A 17634-nucleotide genomic window follows, 5' to 3' on the forward strand; every position below is an offset into this window, starting at 1 on the left:
CGGGAATGTGAAAATTGCATATAATTTATTTTAATATATCATAACGTGGAACTTCGAGTAGTCGGTGCAATGCTACAAATGACAATTCAATAAGGGCTCTTATATATAGTAGTCGGTGAAACGCTACAAATATACCGGCGGCGTATCCACCATGTCCTTATCATCTTTACATTCGTAAAGTTATTCCAAAACTACCTTCTGTTCTAATTTATGACACACGATCGTACGTATAATGATTTCCGTGCGAGAACTTTGGTAACTACGTATGCATCCATAATTACTTAGATCGTCGGATGGTCCACATAACCCGTCCCATCGTATGGGTTACAAAATACCTGAAAGACTCAGTTTTTGAGAAAACAAAACCTCTAATGCACTTTGACTAAAAACCAGATGGTCATATTTATATATAGTATTTCTAAAGTTGAATTGAACTTTTCAGTTGATTTAGTAAAATGTTAAAGTTTAAAACGTCTTTTGATAAAAAGATATAAACGTGGAAATTGAGAAGGAAAGTATTCCTTATAGTTGATATTGGGATGGATTGTGATAGACGAGAATAAACAAATAAATTATAAGTGCGATATCATTAGTAGTTGGAGGCACACCTTGCGAAGATGATTAGGGTTTCCACCATTGGAGTAAGTATGGATAGAGGGTGTCTAGGGTTGAGCAAATGACAAAGCATGTGTTGTTGACGGGTGCATCGGAGTATGACCCGTAATTGAGCTTAATGATATAAAAACTTATGGAGTGTTAATTTCATGGAACTAGATTACTACGGTTGTATGGTCAATTGCATGTTTAAAGGAGGTTGTGGAGCAATTATGGCGTGTAAGGAGGCAAACGTAGATACCGGTAAGGCGAGAGGGGCAAAATGGACCAAAATAAAGTTGCTGAAATTGAAGACCGACGTGGCCTACGGTATTGATCGTAGGCCACGGTCAAACTGAAGTTAAACTAGCAGAACATACTGTACCGTGGTCAATTGGGGGACCGTAGCTTGACCGTGGCCCACGGTCTGAATCGTAGACCATGGTTCGGCCGTAAGTGCCGAATTCATTCACATATTAAACATCTTTTTGGGTGTCTTTTCATCTATCTTTCAATTGGGACGACTCTAGAGGACTCGAACCCGTGCCCCTGGTCGGCTCAATCTTAAACACCCACACCCCAACCAGCTGAGCTAGGGTGTTAGTTGGTAACCAAACTAAAACAATAATTTAAATGTAGTAACTGGCAAAACCCAAATTGGATCATGAACCCTAGAATCTGAAATTGATTAAAAGGTTTTTTGTTTGTTTAACTAACCTTAGGGTTAAAGTTAAAGGATTAAAATTGAACTTTAAGCATATAATAATTACCAGTTGAGGTTACGCAGTACTGAAAATCGGTCGTTGCTACTCCGCGGCCTGTTCTTGTACCTGAACTTGATGATTTCGGATTGCATGTTTCAATTAAGCATAGGGTTTTTATTCGCGATGAGTATCTGATTATATATTTGAGCTTAATTAACATATTATGAATTGTGTTAGGTATATTACTAATGTACTAAAGATGGTTTCGTTTATAAATTCATCTCGTATCAAACACGTTCGATTTCCTTATTAACTTGTGTCGGTGAGGTTGTTTAAGGCAAGGAAACGATTTGTATTGATTAATTCTGTGTTTACAACGACATTAAGGGTCAAGAAACAATCAGGTTTACGGGCTTGGGTTCAAGTACGGGCTACAGATGAGGGCACAAATTGGGTTAGAACTTGATTTAGGGTTAAAAATGTATATAACTCATAGTTAATATGGATAATTAAAAAAATATAATAAACCATAATAATTAAATAATAGTAACTTGATAAATGAGATATTTTATTAATTAAAATTACCCGACAACAAAATTGGGCCTGGCATTGGTATTTGATATATTATACGAAAACCCGAGTTGTTTAGTATCCCCTACTTTTGGAAATTTCGTCCATAAATTAGGGAATACTAAAACAATTTAGTATTTATAACAGTTGAATTTTGGGAATGCGAAAATTGCAAATAATTTTTTTTAAATATATCATAATGTGGAACTTCGATTAGTCGGTGCAATGCTACAAATGACAATTCGATAAGGGCTCTTATATATAGGATGTACCAGCGGCGTATCCAGCATCTCCTTATCATCTTAACATTTGTAGCGTTAATCCAAAACTACCTTCGGTTCTAAATTATAACACACGATCGTACGTACTATGATTTCCATGCGAGGACTTTGGTAATTAGGTATGCATCAATAATTACTTAGATCGTCGGATGGTCCACATAACCCGGCACAACCTTTGAATCTTTGTTTCGTGTTCTTTATTTTCACTTCCAGAGTCATTTCAATCACGTCTTCATCCTCTTTAGATGATCATCAAGCTTACATTATTCTTATGGACAAATCAATGATGCCATCACCCTTCCTTGATCACCATGACTGGTACACTTTTGTACTGTCATCACTATCCGATGAAGTTCCCGCGACGCATCTCTACACATATAACCATGTCATGGATGGATTCAGCGCAGTCCTCACCAAGTCCCAGCTCAAGCGGCTTGAACAAATGCCAGGCCATCTTGCAACATTTGAAGAGACAATTGGCAAGCTTCACACGACTCACACACCGAAGTTTTTGGGACTAGAGAAACATGCTAGACTATGGCCGGTTTCTGATTTTGGTGAAGATACGATTATTGGCATATTCGACACCGGAATTTGGTCCGAAAGTGAGAATTTTCAGGACGACAGAATGTCAGGAGTGCCTTCTCGTTGGCGTGGAGCTTGTGAAGCCAAAGGTTTCTGTAACAAAAATATTATAGGTGCGCGTTCGTTTAGCCAGGGGATGAAACACCGAAAGGAAAAAATCTCAAAAATATATGACTATGATACCCCTAGAGACTATTATGGGCATGGAACACATACATCTTCAACAGCTGCTGGTAGTCTTGTTCAGTCTGCTAATTATTTCGGGTATGCCAACGGGACCGCCACTGGGATAGCACCGAAAGCCAAGTTAGCTATGTACAAAGTTTTGTACTTCAACGATTCATATGCTGCAGCAGCAAATGACACACTGGCTGGAATGGATCAAGCCATAGAAGACGGTGTGGACCTGATGTCTTTATCGTTAGGATTTGATGAGACACTGTTTTATAAAAACCCTATTGCAATTGGAGCATTTGCAGCTATGGAAAAAGGGATCTTTGTATCTTGCTCAGCAGGTAATGATGGCCCTTATGCTTACACTATCTACAATGGAGCTCCATGGATCACTACCGTTGGTGCAGGCACAGTAGACCGAGATTTCGCTGCTTATGTTATACCAGGTGATAAGAACTTGTAGGGTTTCCATGGTGGTTCGAGAACGAAAACGGATAAACAAAATTTGAACCAGTTTTAGTTATAAGTATCGTTTTGATAAATATTAATCAATATTAATATATGTATATAAACGAACAACAAAACGCAGCGGATATTAACGAGTTAAAACAAACCAAAAACCGAAACCCGAACCCGGATCCGATTACAAACGATACGAGTATGATTGACATAAAGTAAACAACCATAGGGTGTTTGTCGATATACCTCGGTTACAAGAACCGGGAAGACACCGAGGGGTTAACAAGAAAAACTAGATGACACAGTTGACACCCGATGAAGATCCGGCGGCGGCGGCGGAAGGCGGCGGCGGATTCCGGTAGATGAAATGGACGGCGGCAGAAGGTATTGAACTCAGATCCAACAGCTACAAGACACGGCGGACAGCGGTGAACCTTGACAGCAAGCAGCAGCAACCTTAAATCACCGAAACAGAGTTCGCCGGAAAAACGTGACTCGCCGGAGAAGACGAACCAGGTCGCTGGAAAAACGTGTGAGCGGTTTCTTGACAGCGCCGGAGCTATAAGGAGCTACGGTGGTGTTTGTGGTGATTAAAGGACGATGAATAGTGGCTGTTTGGTGCTTACGGTGGCCGGATAATTCTCGCCGGAAAACCGGTGGCCGGAAAACGGCGCCGGATTCAAGGGAGGCAGCTAGGGTTTTGTTATGTTAAGCTTACCATAAATAGAAATCATACTAATGTATTTATAGGTAACTTATTTAGGGTTTAACAATTAAACCAACTTGGGCTTAAGCCCAAATAACAAACAAAGCCTTTTGATCAATGTCCAGCCCATCTAATTAATCGTGTCGGGCCTAATTAGCGTAAACGTTTAAGTAGACCATTATCTTGTTACCCCCGGTCTAACTCAGTCCGGGTCAAATTCGGGTCGGTCGCGTTGACTTGACCCGAAACGACCATAAAATCCAACAGTCTCCCACTTGGACGTATTTGGGTCAAGTGTCACAACGCTGACAGCCAGAGGCGTTCTAGCTACCCATAGCTGTCCCAACCGAATATGACATTCTAAATTCATAACCAAAGTATCTTGGAATACCTTATTGCAAGATAATGAATTTATAGTAATCGTTGTCATCTATCCTTTCTGTATAAGACATTAAATGAACTACAAGACATGATCATATCATTCTCATATGGCGTTCAATTATTGTAATTCTCAATATAGAGTCAAAGTGGTCCAATCAAACACACAGTTAGTTTGGGTGAGGCCTCACACTTTTACCAGTTTGAATCAACGAGGGCGCCAATATGTCTAACTGTTACATTTAAATGTAAGAGTGCAGAATCCCATCTTGAATACATACAACTCCCACTGAACTCCAGAACATTCCCAACCAATGCCTTTTTGGCTGGTCGTTACGCAACAGTGGTTGACATGATCAAAGAATATTCCTCGGTAAACGAAAGTTCTAATATGTATCTCAGGTCTAAGGATACTAAATGAGCATACTATTATCAAAACATCTTATGATTAAGATCCATGAAGATGATTTGATGCGAGTTACATCCAACGTCATTCATAATGAGGTCTGTGAGTTTGGAAGTCAACTACTTGAGTCCAAAGTCAGAATAGTCTTAATTCAGAATCGCTCCCACGAGTCTGACCGACTAAGGATAATTTAGAATACAATGTTCACAGATTAAACGTATTAAAATGAACACAGTTGTATCATTCAACGTTTGCATTTAACCATTAAATCAAAAGTGAACAGAAAAGTACAACTGATAAAACGTTCATACATCCAAATATTAAATCAAAATAAATCACTAGCAAGTCTAAGCCCGATAGCATCTCTATGCTGATCATGTTTGTCCCGAGTCATTGGCTTAGTGAACGGGTCGGCTAGATTTTGATCTGTGTCTACTTTGCTTATCAAGATGTCACCTCGTTCCAATATTTCCCGAATAAGATGGAACTTCCTTAGAATGTGCTTGGTTCTGTGATGAGACCTTGGCTCTTTGGCTTGAGTAATAGCACCTGTGTTATCATAGAATATCTCGATTGGTTTGTGAATACTCGGAACCACATCGAGATCGGTGATGAACTTCTTCATCCAAGCAGCCTCCATAGCAGCATCAGATGTAGCTATATATTTGGATTCGGTGGTAGAATCCGCCACAACACTCTGCTTGGAGCTCTTCCAATAAATAGCTCCTCCATTGAGAGTGAAGACGAAACCCGACTGTGAGAGAGAATCATCTCGGGCAGTCTGGAAGCTAGCATCAGTGTAACACTTTACAGTGAGCTCCTCTTCCACTCCCCCAAACACCAAGAACATGTCTTTGGTCCTATTCAAGTACCTTAGAATGTTCTTCACAGCAGTCCAATGGGCAATGCCAGGACTCTGTTGAAAACGACTGGTCATGCTCAAGGCATACGAGACGTCAGGTCTAGTGCACAACATAGCATACATGATAGAGCCAACCGCAGAAGCATATGGAATTGCTTGCATATGTTTGGATTCAATGTCCGTTGCCGGAGATTGCGATTTGCTCAACACGGTTCCCTTAGTCATTGGAACAGCTCATTTCTTTGAGTTTTCCGTTGAGAAGCGTGCCATCACTTTGTCTATGTAAGTACTTTGACTAAGCCCTAGAATCCGCTTAGATCTATCTCTATAGATCTTTATTCCCAGAATATAAGCGGCTTCTCCAAGATCTTTCATTGCAAAACAAGATTCCAACCATTGCTTAACTTGTTTAAGCATAGGAATGTCGTTTCCAATGATCAATATATCATCCAGATACAAGATGAGGAATGATATAGTGCTCCCACTAGCCTTTCTGTAAACACAAGGTTCATCTTCGTTTTTGACAAAACCAAACTCTTCGATTTTCTCGTCAAAGTGAAGATTCCAGCTTCGAGATGCCTGCTTAAGTCCATAAATGGACTTGTTCAATTTGCAAACCTTATTAGGATATTTTTGATCGACAAAACATTCGGGCTGAACCATATAGACATCTTCAGAAAGATGTCCATTTAGGAAAGCGGTTTTGACATCCATTTGCCATATCTCATAATCATAGTATGCAGCAATGGCAAGCAATATCCTAATCGACTTGGTTATAGCAACGGGCGAAAAAGTTTCATCATAGTCAACACCTTGAGTTTGAGTGAAACCTTTCGCGACTAGCCGTGCTTTGTAGGTTTGCACATTTCCATGCATGTCGGTTTTCTTCTTGAAAATCCATTTGCTCCCTACTGCCTGACAATCGTGGGGTAGCTCAACCAAGTTCCAAACTTTGTTATCATGCATGGACTGCATCTCAGCATTCATGGCATCTTGCCATTTCTTGGATTCCGGATCTAAGATAGCAGACTTGTAGTTTGTAGGCTCGTCCCCAGACTCGGCTACTAATAAGACTTCAGCACCATCTAGATGACATAAGTATCTAGAATTTGGTACGGGAGTCCTACTACTTCTGCGAACGCTTGTGTTCACGTCTGATGTATCAGCAACAGTAACCTGTTGATCAGACTCTCCAACTACCTCAGCGGTTGATTGTGGTTCTTGAATTTCTTCAAGATCGACAATATTACTTCTAGTTCCTTGACTAAGAAATTCTTCTTCAAGGAAGTAGCCTTTCCTCCTGATAGAAATCGTATTTGTATCAGGATGGAAAAAGTAATAACCGCTCTTGTAATAGTATCCGACGAAAGCAACCTTTTTGCCGCGGGGATCAAGTTTGTCATCAGACTCACTTGTGATATAAGCATCACATCCTCATACTTTAAGATAAGACAACTTGGGTTTCTTTCCCTTATGCCATATCTCATATGGAGTCTTGTCTATTTTCTTAGTTGGAGCTAGATTGACAATGCGGGCGGCGGTCATAAGGGCGTAACCCCAAAAGGAGTGAGGCAAGTTGGTTCTACACATCATCGATCGAACCATGTTTAGCAAAGTTCGATTTCTCCTCTCGCTCACGCCATTAAGTTGGGGTGTGCCAGGTGGAGTGAGCTGTGAAACAATTCCATGCTCTTTTAGATGAGTGATGAACTCTATGCTGAGATACTCTCCACCTCGATCTGATCGAAGTATCTTAATGGTTTTGTCAAGTTGGTTTTCCACTTCGCTTTGAAACTTTTTGAACTTTTCAAAAGTTACGTGCTTGTGTTTCATATGATACACATAAGCGTATCGACTATAATCGTCGATAAAAGAAACGAAGTATCTTTCATGGTTTCTAGTCATGGTTCTGAAAGGTCCACATACATCAGTATGTATGAGTCCTAACAGATCACTTGCTCGTTCACTTTTATTAGTGAAGGAGTCTTTGGCGAGTTTGCCAGCTAAGCAAGATTCACAAGTGTTAAAAGAGTCCGGTCCTGTGTATTCAAAAATACCTTCGGATTGGAGCCTTTTAACTCTTGCCTTGCTTATGTGGCCAAGTCGGCAATACCATAGAAAAGTATCATTGACACTAGTCTTGATACGTTTTGAAAGATGATATACGTTATTGTCAGGATGAACATCAATCTCATAAATACCATTTCGAGGTTTAGCCTCAAAATAAAAGATATCATTTAAGTAGGCAGAAATAGCCATGCCATTAAGAACATACTTAAATCCTTGTTCAAATAACAACGAAACTGAAATGATGTTTCTGGTCAAGCCAGGAGCATACAAGCAATTATTTAAAGGAAAAACTAGGCCAGATGGACAAGTAAAATGAAATACTTCAGTTGCCAGAACTGGTACTCTCTTCCCATCTCCAACGATGAGTTCCATACTGCCTTTATTCAGTTTCCTCCACTTCTCAGGCTCCTGCAAGACATTAACGATGTGGTAACCACATCCGGTATCAAATACCCATGTGTTGCTAGAGACAGTGAAAAGTTCAATAACGTATATGGAAATACCTCCAGAAGAGCCTTCACCATTGGCTCTCTTCTTTCTGATCTCAGCAAGGTGCTCGGGGCAGTTTCTCATCCAGTGCCCCATTTGGTTGCATTTGAAGCACTTGCGCTCCTCAAAGGGCGGCGACTTTTTCTTTGCAACCACCTTGCTAGTGTTGGTGGCAACATGGGCAGCAACAGTAACTTTCTTTTTGCCTTTTCCCTTAAAACCCCGATTCTTTGGTTTTGGCTTCTTGACACCAGCAGATCGAATCATCAGAACTTGATTGGTCCTAGAAGAAATGTTCATCTCAGCCGTCTTGAGCATGTTATGAAGCTCTGGCACTGTCTTCACCCAACCATTCATGTTGAAATTCATTACGAACTAGTCGTATGAGTTGGGGAGAGAGTTGAGAATGAAATCCGATTCCATCTCATCGGGCATGGGATAATCAAGTTTCTTGAGCTGATCGATGTGCCCCTTCATCTTTAGAACATGAGCACTGACGGGAGACCCCTCTGCCATCTTGCAACTGATGAGTTGTTTCATGGTGTCGAAACGTTCTTGACGGGCTTGTTTCTGGAACATGCCCTTGAGTTGCTCAAGCATCTCATAGGCACCAAAGTCTTCCAAGCCTTTTGCAAGCTCAGAAGTCATGGTGGCTAGCATAATACAGGAGACCTCAGCCGAGTCATCCTTATGCTTGTCAAGAACTTTTCGTGCAGCGGCTGTGTTGTTTTCAGGCTCGGTTGGAACAGGTCCATCGAGAACATACAGGCGCTTTGCCATGGTTAGAACAAGTCTTAAGTTGCGGTGCCATTCGATGAAGTTGTACCGTTCAGCTTATCCTTCTCAAGGATAGTCTTAAGGGCGTAGGGTGAAATTTCGTTTGACGACATCTGATTAATTAAGCAAAAGTAAATTAAATTAGTATTTTCGATGTTGTAGTCCTATTATTAATGACCCAATAACATTAATTAATTAGGAGTATGAGAATCTGGCTTCTAGTTATTAAAGGCAGCTGTAGCACACAACATTAATAAGTGGTTAGGCAGACTGACAACGATTGCCAATTGTGAATAGAGCACAATTCTCGGTTATGAGGCCTATAGAGACAACGATTGTCTGTATAGATACGTTTAGCCTCATCTTTGCCCATTTTATGTCTCCAGACAGCTTTAGCACGTAACAGGAGAGTAAAATAATAGTTGTCCTAGTACCGTGACGTGTGAAAGGGCCGGATGTGTCAACGAAGCGCTTTCACCTTGATGGGATATGCTAGAAAACAAGTGCGGTGCTGTAGCTCCAAACACTCGAAATTTCGCAGTATGCCTCAAGTGTGACTTGTAGTAGGATTGGCATAAACTATTGGTTTTAAATTGGGATTAATTTTAAAATTTACCAAATAGAGTAAAAGTCAAATTTTACTGTATTTATTATCGGAACGAATAGATGAACCCTTTCATCTCTCAGGACACTTAGTTTTAGATAATCTATTAAAAACTAGGTTTGTCGCGATATGACTAACCAATTTTAAGTTAAAATAACTTATTAGTTTTGGAAATCAAAACGATTTTAATTTGCAAAACAAAATCGGTTAAAAAATGTTTATTTTCCAATTTATTTGGTATTAGGTCGGTGATATTATAATCCTATTATAAACAATCCAAGCAACCACAAATAGCAAATAACAATAATATGTAAATCCTTATGGCCAAAAGGTGATCAGTCTCGCTAGAGCCAATTAGGGAGACCGATCGGGTCAAGGGGTTCACAACACAAACAACCACAAGGATGGACTTCTCCGTGCATCCCGTCGTCTTGTCCGAACTCCCACTAACTCCAAGATGTCCATGAGCTCGTCCTCGGTTATCTTCGCGTCTTCTTAATTACAAATTTATAAACTAACATTAATATGTCCTATTACAAATTTGAACCATCTTAATGGCCAAAAGAAAACCGAAAATTAAATAATAACCTTTTTACAACTTTTGAACCAACCATATGGCCAAAACAAGCTCAAACACCAAACACAACCAATCAATCACATAGGTCGGGGCCGGATTTACATATTCACAATAAACGAATTTCGGGTCGTTTTGACTTGGTCAAATAAAATAAACAAAACTTTGACCAATCCTAAATCACCCGAAATAATTCTAGATCTTTAAACGATTTAAAGTTTAAGATGTAGATCCGGTTTTAAACGAACCGGGATCGACTCGTACTTTGTAACCGCGGCTCTGATACCACTGTAGGGTTTCCACGGTGGTTCGAGAACGAAAACGGATAAACAAAATTTGAACCAGTTTTAGTTATAAGTATCGTTTCGATAAATATTAATCAATATTAATATATGTATATAAACGAACAACAAAACGCAGCGGATATTAACGAGTTAAAACGAACCAAAAACCGAAACCCGAACCCGGATCCGATTACAAACGATACGAGTACGATTGACATAAAGTAAACAACCATAGGGTGTTTGTCGATATACCTCGGTTACAAGAACCGGGAAGACACCGAGGGGTTAACAAGAAAAACTAGATGACACAGTTGACACCCGATGAAGATCCAGCGGCGGCGGCGGAAGGCGGCGGCGGCGGCGGATTCCGGTAGATGAAATGGACGGCGGCAGAAGGTATTGAACTCAGATCCAACAGCTACAAGACACGGCGGACTGCGGTGAACCTTGACAGCAAGCAGCAGCAACCTTAAATCACCGAAACAAAGTTCGCCGGAAAAACGTGACTCGCCGGAGAAGACGAACCAGGTCGCCGGAAAAACGTGTGAGCGGTTTCTTGACAGCGCCGGAGCTATAAGGAGCTACGGTGGTGTTTGTGGTGATTAAAGGACGATGAATAGTGGCTGTTTGGTGCTTATGGTGGCCGGATAATTCTCGCCGGAAAACCGGTGGCCGGAAAACGGCGCCGGATTCAAGGGAGGCAGCTAGGGTTTTGTTTTGTTAAGCTTACCATAAATAGAAATCTTACAAATGTATTTATAGGTAACTTATTTAGGGTTTAACAATTAAACCAACTTGGGCTTAAGCCCAAATAACAAACAAAGCCTTTTGATCAATGTCCAGTCCATCTAATTAATCGTGTCGGGCCTAATTAGCTTAAACGTTTAAGTAGACCATTATCTTGTTACCCCCGGTGTAACTCAGTCCGGGTCAAATTCGGGTCGGTCGCGTTGACTTGAACCGAAACGACCATAAAACCCAACAGAACTATGGGACCCTAATCGGGAAATCGGTTTTCCCAAAAGATCTGCTGGTAGAGAAGGTGCCAATCTACTATGGATATGGGAACAGAAGCAAAGAAACTTGTGCATACAACTCCCTTAATCCCAAAGATGTTAAAGGCAAATACATTTTATGTGACACTGATTATGTAACATCTTTTTATGAACTCAGAACCATTGAAGCTGCCGGAGCTATCTTGAGTTCAGACCTCGGTAAATATTTTGGGCAAGAAACCTTCAGATTTCCGTTCGTTGTACTCGAACCAAAGTTCGGAAAACTGTTAAAGAAGTACATAATCAACACTAAGAGTGCGAGTATTAGCATTAAGTATGGTGAAACTTTATTGGGTGTTAAGCCAGCTCCACAAGTTGCAGACTTTTCATCAAGAGGACCTAGCAACCAATCTCCATGGATCCTAAAACCCGATATTTTAGCTCCAGGAGTCGATATCTTGGCTGCGTGGGCACCAAATAGAAGAAGCGCACAAATTGGAGATGATTACTTGTTCAGTAATTACAAGCTCGATTCAGGTACATCCATGTCTTGTCCACATGTGGTAGGCGTAGCTGCGTTACTGAAATCAACCCATCATGACTGGAGTCCAGCTGCAATCAGGTCCGCAATGATGACAACAGCCGATATTCTCGACAACAACAATGGCATACTCCTGGATTTAAATAGCGGCAAACAAGGGACCCCTCTAGATTATGGTGCCGGACATGTTAACCCAAACAGAGCCATGGACTGGTTTACGACATTCAACCACATGATTACATAAACTATCTTTGTGCAATGAACTACACCAAACAGGAAATTCGAATCATTTCGAAGAAATCCAAGATTGATTGATTCGAATCATTCAACCACATGATTACATAAACTATCTTTGTGCAATTAACTACCCTTCATTTATTGTGGTTTTAAACAATACGAAAACCATGCGTTACACTTTTCAAAGACTATTGACGAATGTCGGGATGCCAAGTTGTTCTTATCAAGCGAAGGTTAACACTCCTAAGGGTATGAATGTTGTTGTTAAGCCTTCTATGATATTTTCTGAAGATGGATATAGTACAGTCAAATTTGAGGTCATCATTGATGTTGATATAAGTGGTGCTGCTACGACCAAGGATGGGTATTTTGGTAACTCTGGATATTTAAGTTGGCACGAGGTGAATGGAAGTCATGTTGTTCGAAGTCCGATAGTATATGTAATTGCTTCTACCGTGCATACTTAAGTCCTTGAGATCAAGAAGTGTCAACGAAGTGGCTTTACATGCATATAAGCTTTATATACAAGTTTATAAAATACAAGTATGCTGCAATTCTAACTAGAATGTATTCAATTAACTAATGAGTTATGTTTTGAATCGATGAACCTAAACGTATCTCATATTTATTTTTTTCTTGTTGATGTAAGATACATTTATAAATTAGCTTGTCATTGTGTCGTGTTTCAAGTCAACCCAGTAGAGGACCCATAAATTTGTATCATATGGGTCAAATTTATCAACTACATACTAGCTTATGTAAAATTTTTCAGGATCCTATCGTGTCGCGTTGGGTCGGGCTACATAGTAAAAAACTAAAACACGAGACTAAAATTTCAAAGACATAACAAAATTACATCAATCTTCATTAGAAAGGAATCTATCTATAATAATATATATAAACGAAAACATAAAAATCCTACGTGTCGCGATGTTGTCGCTTCCCCTTTTTTTGGAGTCACCAGATTTGCTTGATTTTTAAATGGAGGCTTCTCATGCATTTGACCCGAATTCATGGGTATGGGTCTTACCAAACCTAGATATTCCTTAAACGGGTTATAACATCTCATTAAATTAAAAATTATTCTCACCAAATTATTGATGTAAAAATCTAATAAAATAGGATATACTAAAAATTAATATCTTATTTATTTTAAAAAAGATATATATATTATTTATATTAAGAAACCAATTTTATAGTAAAAAAAATAACCGGGTCTTGGGTCTCATCAAACCATAAGTTTATTATTAACTTTCATAAATATTATTTATAATTAAAAACCAATTTTATAGTAATAGAAATAAACGGATCTTGGGTCTTATCAAAACCATATAGCTTTTAAATCGGGTTATAACATATCATTTATTTATGAAACAATTTATCATCAAACCATAAGTATATTATTAACTTTTATATAATAAAAAAATATAAATTAAAAAAATAAATAAATATTAGAATAAATAATATAAAACTACCCCGGAATTGCTATCTACATATTTTTCTTAACCTAGCTAGAAATTACATTATTCAATATATAATAGGAAACCTAACATGCTACGGTAGCCATTTTCTTTGTGCATATTTAGCCCAACTAAATGTATATGTTAGCATACTAGGTCCCTATAGTTTGTTTTATTATCGGTGTATGCCAAGCGTTATTCTAGTCTTATTTTGGGCTTCTATCACGTATAATATAGCTTTTAAGTTTCACAGTTTGAATCCCAATGCACTTTTATATTTCGATTTCGCAGAGATTCCAACGAATAAACCAATAAGAAAGGTTCTAATTCAACAATATTTTCGATTTGGTTACAGTTGACTTATAGCTTAACCTCCTAATTAGCTCTATTCACTTCTATAAACAAATTGCAACTTTAATATGTTATATATGGTTTAATAAACTTACAACCACAGCGCAATGCGCCGTGAAAACATCTAGTTATATATTAAAAGCATTCTAATGGAAGTTATACAAATATCGCTCAAATTCTCATCACCAATCTGAATAAGAAAATTGGACGTACTTGACATGTAAAACATCTCTTAATACTTGTTGTGACGGGTAACACGAATGGTTAATTAATGAGTCTAATTTTGGAAAATAAAAAGTAAATGAATAATTTAAAAAATATATATATAGTACTATAAGGATTCAGTTTAGTTTTTAAGATTTGACTTCATTCTTTAAAAAAAAAGGGGTTATTAGATTTTGATAATTCTAACTTTCACATATTTGTCAGGATTAATCATCCTAGCTTTGATAATACTTACATGTTGTTTCAACATTGAAACAAAGGTGAAAACTTCTCCAACGGGTACGAATATTGTTGTTGTCAAGCCTCCCATTATGTTATTTTATTTACATGTTGCAACATTGAAACAAAGGCGAGAACTTCTTCAAAGGATATGAATGTTGTTGTCAAGCCTTCCATGATATTTTTTGAAGATAGATATAGTAGGGCCAAGTTTGAGGTCCTCGTTGATGTTAATATAAGTGGTGCTGCTGTGACCAACGATGGGTATTTTGGTAACTGATCAAGATATCTAAGTTGGTACAAGGTGAATGGAAGTGATATTATTATAAGTCTGATAGTATTTGCAATTGCTTTCGTCATTTAAACTTAAGCCCTTAAGATCAAGAAGTGTTAATAAAGCGGCTTTCAATGCATACAAGCTTTATATATGAGTTTGAAAATACTAGTATAATGCAATTCTAAATAGAACGTAATTAGTTAAGTGTTGAATAAATGAACGACTACATAATTCATATTTATTTTTGCCTTGTTCATATAAGATACATTTATAATTCAGCTTCTCTTTGTGTCGAATTTCAAGTCAACCCAGTGACGTACCCACAAATTTGTATCATATGGTGATGCAGCGGTTTAAACAAAAAACGAAGATCGAATCACGTTGATTCAGTGAATACCCGTGATGAACTTCAAAACTCCCAAATTCCAACCAAAGGTCAAGAGAAAATGAAGAGAAAAATGAAAGTTAATAATATTTAAGTCTGACTTTTCCAATTACACATACTGAATACAAATAGATGTTTTAATACGAGATGGGCCTAAAAAGGCCATGGGCCAAATACAAACCCAAAAACAAAAACATAAAAATTGCTAAAAAACATAAAAAAAGGCCATAACTTTATTTAGAAGGCGTTTTTGGGCTTCTGACAGGGGCCAAACTGTTGTTGGCTGTTTGCCATAACGTGCTCATTGTCTCAAGCTTTGATTTGACTGGTAATGAGCCTAAAACGGAGCTTCGTGGGCCAAGTTATGCCTGTTTTCGTGGACCACCTTTTGTAGAGAAACATAATAGCCCGGTCTTCGATACTTGGGCCCACATCATATTGTCATAAATTTATCACTACATACTAGCTTAATTATGTAACATTTATTTTTCAGATCCTATCCTATGACGTTGGGTCGGGCTACATAGTAAAAAGCTAAAACACCATACTAAAGTTTTATAAACATAACAAAAGTTCATCAGCCTTCATTAGAACAAATAATAAAATACAATATTCCAACAATTACTATCTACATATTTTTTTTAACCCAGAAATTACTTTATATAGAAAAAGCATTCCAATGCAAGTCATACAACAATCGCTCAAGTTGTCGTCACCAACCTGAGTATGCAACTCGGATTGACATGCCTCTTTGCTGAAAACATCTCTTTAACACATGTTGTGACAGGTAGACTAGATTTAGGAAATAAAAAGTAAATAAATATTTATAGAGGTAGGGTATCAAAAAGACCCAAATACCCTTAAGTATTACTCGCGGGTCAACCAGAAGTCCCTCATAAGGCATCCGCGGGACATATGGACCACCCGCACAATTATTGGCGGAGGAAACACCCTCACAAGGCATGCATAATCATCCTGGCACCCTCAGAAGTCATCCGCAAGACGGAACATTCATCCGCGTAAATAACCATGAGGTAATGCCCCGGGACAGCTGTCATTAACCGGTAACATTCTAGAAGATCTACCAATATGCTTTCTTGAGCAATATGCGATCCCTCAACCAACCAGAAAAGGACACCTGGCAAGAACGTTATAACCGTGCACATGGCCAAGGTTGTATACCACTCTATCAGATGAAGACACGTGTCCAGATTGTTATACATGTAGATGCAACGTATAAATTGAACCTATCATATGAGGACATGTGTCCAGGTGGTTATAAGAGCATCTTCTAAAGAGACAGCTGACCCAATCACCTTCCCACGCCCTTCGACTATATATACCTTCTCAATCATCATGAGGTATTCATGTATTCACTCCCACTGTATTCTCATTATTTACTTAAGTAGTTTATCTTCGTCGGAATTGTACTTATTCTCACGTCGGAAGGTGGTTACGGGAAGACCCCTCTCTTGTCCTTCCCGTAACGAGCTCACGGTGTTTGTTTTGTAGGTTCACGTCACTGGACTTTGGGAATTGAGTTCCTATCGTATTGTCAGTTAACCATATCCTACCCAGTACACTCATTGGATCTAGGACCCGTCAAGGGGAGTAGATCCGTGTTTCTTCATTGGCGCCATCCGTATTTTTGTTAGAACAACAAGAAATTTTTCCGTTCTCTTTACGATATGAATCAGTTACCTAAAGGGCCGACGAATAATCAGGAGCAGTCTTCACGTGATCTCAATCCTGAAACACGTGAAGGAGCAATGTCTGTTTTTGCTCGAATCACGACCCCTATTACACGAACCGATGCCGTAAACACCGATGGTTTTACCTTAGGTGGTTCGACGGCTAGGGGACTTTTTACTCAACAAGTAGGTGTTACCTCGGTAGACACCAGAAATGTTGTTACACCAACTATTGACTTGGGGCATGTTACAGCCCTAGAGGGTTCCTATTTAGGAGATCTAGAACGAATCATGAGAGATGCTCACCGAACTCACTCATAGTTAGGTCTGGAAGAAAATTCCGGTGACTCTACTCCAAGAAGAGTTCATCATCATAACTCCAGATCCGAAGGAATTTTGTCATCGGACGAATGGCTTCGTATCCAACAAGATAATTTGAAAGCTGAGTATGAACGAAAGGGTGCGGAACGGACATTTCCATGTTCGTACCGTGACGTATGACGACTCTCCCAGGAGATCTGTTTCTCCTCCCATAAGGGGAAGTCATATTCAATACAGTCAGCCGCTGGAGCAAAACTTGGGTGAAGTCCGGAGGTTGCGTCCTCATCGTCGCATAGATATGCGGGTACAATCGTATGAGGACGAACTGGATGGACACGACTCAACGTATCGTTCGTAAGGTAGTTATTACAGTGGGGATAGCCGACTCCCGTCATATGGAGAGGCTAGTTACCCG

General features: G+C 39.1%; 1 pseudogene; it reads left to right on the forward strand.

Moving 5' to 3' along the window:
* Positions 1 to 827: 827 nt before the first annotated feature.
* On the forward strand, positions 828 to 12889 carry LOC143637068 (subtilisin-like protease SBT1.7; annotated as a pseudogene).
* The last annotated feature ends 4745 nt before the right edge of the window (positions 12890 to 17634 follow it).

This window comes from Bidens hawaiensis, unplaced genomic scaffold (genome assembly GCF_021521415.1).
Source record: "Bidens hawaiensis isolate Kalapana, Puna unplaced genomic scaffold, B.hawaiensis_p1.1 tig00000599_1, whole genome shotgun sequence".
NCBI lineage: Eukaryota > Viridiplantae > Streptophyta > Magnoliopsida > Asterales > Asteraceae > Bidens > Bidens hawaiensis.